At 33.4% G+C, this 6,969-nt stretch overlaps 1 long non-coding RNA gene across 1 annotated transcript; it reads left to right on the forward strand.

Annotated features, from left to right (window-relative positions):
• Positions 1-2,035: 2,035 nt before the first annotated feature.
• LOC122273198 (uncharacterized) lies at positions 2,036-6,042 on the forward strand. Its single transcript, XR_011635979.1, has 3 exons — positions 2,036-2,156; positions 3,089-3,215; positions 5,930-6,042. It is a non-coding gene; the product is annotated as an uncharacterized lncRNA (long non-coding RNA).
• Positions 6,043-6,969: the final 927 nt, after the last annotated feature.

Genomic DNA, 6,969 nt, shown 5'->3' on the forward strand with positions numbered 1-6,969 from the left:
ATGAACTGCGAAAGCAGTTCCGGGGGTTCGTGAGCGCCAGCGAGTAGGGGGCGAAGGCTCCTAGTATTGTTGATTTGAGGTATGCAATCAGTTTCTTTCTCCAAGCTACAGTTTTTTAATGACACTTTCAGTCTATTTTTTAAAATTTTTTCGATACAAATGTTGCAACAAACTTCTAGGGGAGTTAGGACACATAATTTGGGTTACAACTGTATAGGAACCCATGCCTGAAAACGATGTTATACACCTCTAAAAAGGCGCTTTCCTATTTTGAGCAGTTTCTTAGAGTGCTTCTGTCATAATAGTGTTATAAGTCATAATAGTGAATGCCGTGACACCCTAAAAATTTGTTGTAACACTCACGTGAACCTCTGTTAAACATAACATTTTTAAACTTGTACATTTCCACAGCAAAAATGGACTAGAAATGTGATTTTCAGAATAAAATCTGATCCGTAGCTTTTAAGTCAAAACTAACCCCTGTAACTTTCTTTCTAACTTTCATACTTGAAATCCTCGCATCTGAATTAGAAAAAAATCAAGCATTTGTATAAACGCAACAAAAAATTTGCTCCCCATCTTTATGTATTAAGAATTATTTTATGCATCACTTTTGTACATTTTTACAGCTTTGCAGACAGAACTTACATTAAGTATTGCACAGCGAAGCTTTTCCACTTACACGTATTACGAAGTTAGAGCAATAATGGACCCCACTTGTTTTTAAAATAAATATTGCAGGCACGATTATTTTCCACAATATAATAATAAAAATGTTGCAATAAATCAATATTTGTCCCGAAACACTTAATTAATAAAAGACTAAGGTGGCTCAGGATCCTGGCAAATGTTAAAAACTACATTAATGCACGTAATGATTTAAAAATGATTTTTCGTTTTCATTTTTCATATATTAAAAAATAGATATTCTTCCAATTTTAATATGCAGGTAATAGCATAGAAAAAATTATCTACTATAGTACCTATGCTATTACCAAGCTCTGGCATAGTGTCTCGATTACTATAAGTCACAAATAATAGTCAACTTCACTCTAGTTAACTCTGCCTAGGAGTTGAGTGATTATTAGTAGTTACCAGTGCTTTAGATAGAAGAAAGACGCGGAAAGTAATCTTTCATGTTATCGTTTTGTAATGTTATTACGAAATTGTGACTTAGTACTTCTGTCAATTTCTACTTAATATTACCTCCGCTTACTTAATATTAAAATAATATACAGTTATGAGTTATAGATACTCCTCAACTGCGGTGTGAATAAAAAGAGTTGCACCTTTCACATAGTTACCAAGGTGACGATTGTAGAAACTATGACGTTGAGACAACAATTTTAATTGCAAGGAGTTTAAATAATTATTAAAAGATCCTTCATTAAAAATAATCAATGGCACTGACTAACTGTTGATTTATCTTGATGAGGAATTACTATTTAATTTATCGTATTAATCAATGATATTGTAGTATATATAATGAACATAAAAGGTTTTTAAATTTATTATTTCTTTGTTGATCAAATACTAACTTTGATTTATTGTAATTTGTAATATGGTACAAAAAATGGTAAATTTGACCAATTGGGGAAAATGATCACTTTGTGGGATTTTTTTTTAATATAAAAACAACATGTACAATTTTAAATAAGAGAACTTTTAAAAAAAATACACGACGAATTAAAATATCATAAGCTGTGTCTGATACTCTAAGCGAGTTTGAGGTACGCCCAAATTAAGCTAGCAAAGAAAAGAGCAGAATAGAATAAGATTCTAACGAGGACCATGGTCTACGAATGGCTGCTGAGTCTATAAAGAAGAAGTATCATGTCCGCATTGCATTTTATTAGTAATAATTACATGTTTTCACAAAAGTATCAAAACAAAACTATTTATTTTGTCCATTATATAATTAGTAATGTATAGTTTAATCACATAATAATGTTGTTTAATAATATATAATATTTGTTATTAATATACAGTTTATTTTTCATGTAATACTATGTAGCTAAAAATACTTTAATTTCAGGTATACATACGGCAAACCAGTGCAAGGTCTCTTAAATGTAACAGTGTATTCAATGCACAATTATTATTATAATTCAAGATATTCGAAGAAACCAAGACCAGAAATAAATATCTCTCAGCATGTATGAAATTTACTTCAATATTGAATTATTAAATGTTATTTGCTTTTCAATAAGTATCAAAAATAGCATCCTTCTAAAAAAATTCATTTTTTATAAATGTTTCCAAAATTAACACTTATGCAATAAACGAAAAATAAAAAAATAAGACAAATATTAAATGAAACTATTCATGGATCCTTTTTAAGGGACGAAAAAAAGTGAAAAAAGAACATAAGCAATCGACTACACAATCATATCCAAAACAGATAGACATATACCGATACAATTTCCGAAGTTTAAATAATCGCATTTCTTAATTATAATTATTATTAATATTATTATTATTAATATTAATATTATTATTATTATTATTACGATTATTATTGTATAGTGACTTTACTTTATTTGAGTAAGTAATACAGGTTGATAACTGATTAGACTATTCATTTAAGGAACTATGCCCAGCCAAAGCTCATAAAGCTAAACTATGCGAAGTTATTAATCGCAGCCAAGTTAAAATTTACCACAATCAAGTGATAAAAATTCTAAAAATGTATGTTCGAGGCGATGAAAGTGCAACCATTACTACGTAAAAAAATTAGTTTCTTTAATTTTAAACGTAAAAACTTTTCGAATACTCAAATTCTTATAAATTTTTGCGTGCATAAAAACACTTTGCGAGAATGGAATTGAAATGCTTGCTACTGAGCAAAAGGATGGCATAAAACAGACAGTGATTTATTTTAAATATCATTTAAGTCTTTGTGGCCGTATATCTACTCAGAGCCACAAAAGCTTTTTACAGCTCCAATCGTATGTATGGATCTCAATCATCACAGAAACGAACCATATTGACTTTTTTCCGAAATTATAACTTTCATTTTTGACAATAATTGCATATTCAAATTTTTTTTTAAAATACCTAAAGAAGTTTTATTCTTCTTTTTTTTCAGATAAGTGGTTGCTACAACTTCAATATATCAGTTCCCGATATTGAACCAGACGGGAAGTACTACTATTCTGATATAAATGTATATGCAACATTCGGCGAAGATGGCGAAATTGATGAAGATGGTTCAGGTGAAGATTTACAAAATGTGACAGTTGTCACTAAAGTAGTTTCTGTTGCATTTAAGTTTTTTTAATATTACTCTCCCAATTTCTAATTAATTTAAAGACATTTAATTGATTAACATTACCTCTTACGGAAATCTTCCCTTAGGTTAGCCATAAGAAATATCATAGGATATTCCTATGGGGTTTTGTCTAAAGTAACATTTGGCCATACACTTTTGCCATAAACATATGGCAAAATTTTGTCATAACTCAGAAATAAACTCAGTGGCGCGACAGCCCATAGTGGGCCAAATCCTACTGTGCCCATCTCAGTTTTCTTGACCTTGGGCTCTGGGGTGCAGGAGCATATGTTCCGGTTAGGTGCTCAGCCGAACGCGAAAACCTCCAGTGTTTAGTTCCAAAGCATGCTTGGTACTCATTTATCGACCCATTGAAGGGATGAAAGGCTGAGTCAACCTTGCTCGACCCGAGAATCGAAGCCTGGCACGGGAGCGCAAAGTGCTACCACTCAGCCACCGGGCGTCAAAATTTTACCATAAGCGTATAGCAAATTTGGCGTGAAATCAAGTGAATTTTTAAGACAGAAGGTGTGTTTCTTGTTTTTCAGTGGCACCATCTGCGATCTAGAATACGACTTCAGCCACACACACGTCACAGCCCGTTTCACAGGGAGAACCCAATCATACTCCATTCATTCATTCACAGATCAACACTTTGACCTGAACCAGAGAACGATCAATCTCCAATTCAATACCCCAGGGTTATTGATTTGTTATGGGAACTTGAAGGACTGTGTGATCCCGAAAGAATTAACGGGCATCAGTAACCATTTAATACACGGGGGATTCCGATGGGATTCGAATTCGCGTTTTCACGAACACAAGCCCAACGTCCTACCAATCAGGCTATCACGACCATTAACAATGATTTCGAATGAATGAGATATGTGATTTCTACGTATCCGTTATTAGGACCTCTGTTCGTGTTAGTAGTCGCTAATACATGGTCTCTACAATAACCATTAAGTACCGTTCGATTCAAAACTTGATAACTTTAGGTCACCTGGTCCACCAAAGAGAAAAAGATTTGAGGATGTGGAAGAAGACTTTTTTTTCTTCCAAATGGCAGGCACTGAACATTATTATTCGCCTTAGAAGATGCCGGAATTGTTACTCATTTTACGTTACCTAGTGGGCACCTGTGAACCAAAGTCACGGAAGTGAGCAACATTACCCACGCCACACTGCCACAAACCTGCTTATAGGGTGGGCCACATTCACACATCACACACAACAGAGGACATAACAAGAGAGAGAAACATCCATGCCCAGAGTGGGATTCAAACCCGCAGCCATTGGCTTCGCAGTCAGGCACGCTAACCGCTCGGCCACCTGGCCGGCATGGAAGAAGAATTGAAAAAGATAAAAATCAAATCCTGAAAGTCTTACGTCCAGAACCTATACCCCTTCCAAATGGAAGATTGCCCTGAGGCAGTCTCAATTCGATAAAGGAAGGTTCAAGTTAGAAGCTTTTATTTTCAAATATCGGGTTTTATTATTTAAGTAATCAAAACTTATTTTATTAGTATTACATACAAATAACAGACGATTTGAGTCAATAAATGAGAAACAAAAGGAGACGGAAATGTTAAATTCGCTGTATTCGTCTGGAAAAACTACAAAACGGTATTTTTTGTTATTTGCGAGACCATTCATCTAAAATATTTAACTAAAATACTAAAATATTCTTAAAATATAGGTTATTTTTGACCTCAAACGTTGTTTTGAAAAAAAGTGGTTATTTTGAAAACATCGTGTTATTAGTTTTTCCCCGTTAACTGCTCCATCTTTTAACAAACTTTTTAAAAAATTCCTAAAGGCTGTGAATTGGAATTTGGTTATCTAATTAACATGCAGCAAACCGTATGTTTCTTTCAACTCATCTATGTTACTAATTGATTTTTTTCTAATTTTTGGGACGCTCGGATGATTTTCAAAATGAATCTTGAGTGCTGGTACGAAAAACTTCCTTTTGAGAAAAATGTGATTTAAATTTCGTAAATATTATACTTTCACGTATCAATACAGGACCAGTGCATTTCTCTAATTCATGTGAATTATAGTCCCGCAGTGGACTGATTGTTAAGACGCGGTTTCCAGCAGATCACCGAAGTCAAGCATCACTGACTACGGTCATTGTGCGGGTGGGTGACCACTTGGATCAGTCTACGTAGGGTCCGAGGGTGTGCGGTATGGGTCCTCGTTAAACTGTTCTACCGTAAAGTGCTCGACTTCGCGCGCAGATCGTCGGGCTACCGAAGCGGGGGTGCCATCCCCTCCGCAGAGGATCAAAATTGTGATGGCATGTCTTCGGATCATCCTCCGGGATGTTCCCAGACCGTCGCCAATAGCCCATTGTGCAGCTCTAGTGCTACGTAAATTAACAACATATGAATTATAAAACATACTGTTAGAACAATATTCACAATTATGCATTTTACATTTTTATTATTTGTTATAACTTTGTTCGCGTATTTATTTGTTTAGAAATTTATCAGTGATTTCTTATAACAAATTCGAAAAAAAGAATTAAATTTTGAAATATTCTATTTTATAGTAGTGTGGCTATATACCTATATATATATATATATAGTAGCGTGTCTAAAGGTATGTTACGTTTCCTGTATTTAACTTTCTTTTTTTATTTTATTCTGTTAGGTACATTTAAGGAAGACACAAAATATCTTTCACGGACAACTCATCCCCTAGAACTCGAATTTTTCGATGGCCTGGAATATTATAAGCCTGGTCTTCCTTATAATGGAAAGGTGGTACTACATTTCACAAAACTATAATTTCATTTTTTTTATTAAGGTAAAATTTAAAATTAATACACGTTTAGTACTTTTCACTTAGCTTCATCCAATGTAGTGTGCATTATGTTTAAAAGAATATGGACGGATGTGTCATTACTCTCTTTTATCTAATTATATGAGTATTGATAACTCTTGGGAACTGTTTCTTTTTAGCGTAGTATGAGATTTTTTAACAGATCTTAGATACTTTCGGATCCTGATTACAAATCTGCAATCAGTGTCTCTATCCAACTTTTTTTTTAAAAAGAAGATATTTTTAGTCAATTTTTTGTCGAGTTATACGAGATTAAAAACGTTACATATAACAGAGGATCACGTAAATGTAGCAACATACTTTTAGGGAAATTAGGGCACATCAGTAAGATTGAAATGGGATACCTGCAAGGGACGTAGTGTGGGCCTGATTGGGCCTGATTGGTTGTTAAAACGTAACTTTGTTCAAGTTATCAACGGCTCTTTCCATTCTATTTTGAGGTAACTTACCCCGTCAAGTATCAATTCTCTTAAGTAATATATTTTATAATCCTTCTCAAAAATTCTTTCACTATATATTTTTTACTTAACACAAATGCAGACATGAAGGCATGTAGAACATAAACAAACTAATTATGCATTGAAGTAGCCAGGTTCACAAAACAAAAATATATCACATGTTACAATAAAATACATGAACAAATAATAAATATAAGAAAGAATTATATTTCAGCAAATTCAATGTGCGATATGGTGCTGTATTTAATTAACTTCGAGTTAATTAACATTCTAACTTTATGTGGAAAAACTTAGCACAACTTCGTCGCGCCATTTTGTTTAGTGAACAACGGCAAGAGCTGACCTTATAGGTCACATAAGTGGGTATATTTGATCTTCTTCTTTTCGAAG

This window comes from Parasteatoda tepidariorum, unplaced genomic scaffold (assembly GCF_043381705.1).
Source record: "Parasteatoda tepidariorum isolate YZ-2023 unplaced genomic scaffold, CAS_Ptep_4.0 HiC_scaffold_2913, whole genome shotgun sequence".
Lineage (NCBI taxonomy): Eukaryota > Metazoa > Arthropoda > Arachnida > Araneae > Theridiidae > Parasteatoda > Parasteatoda tepidariorum.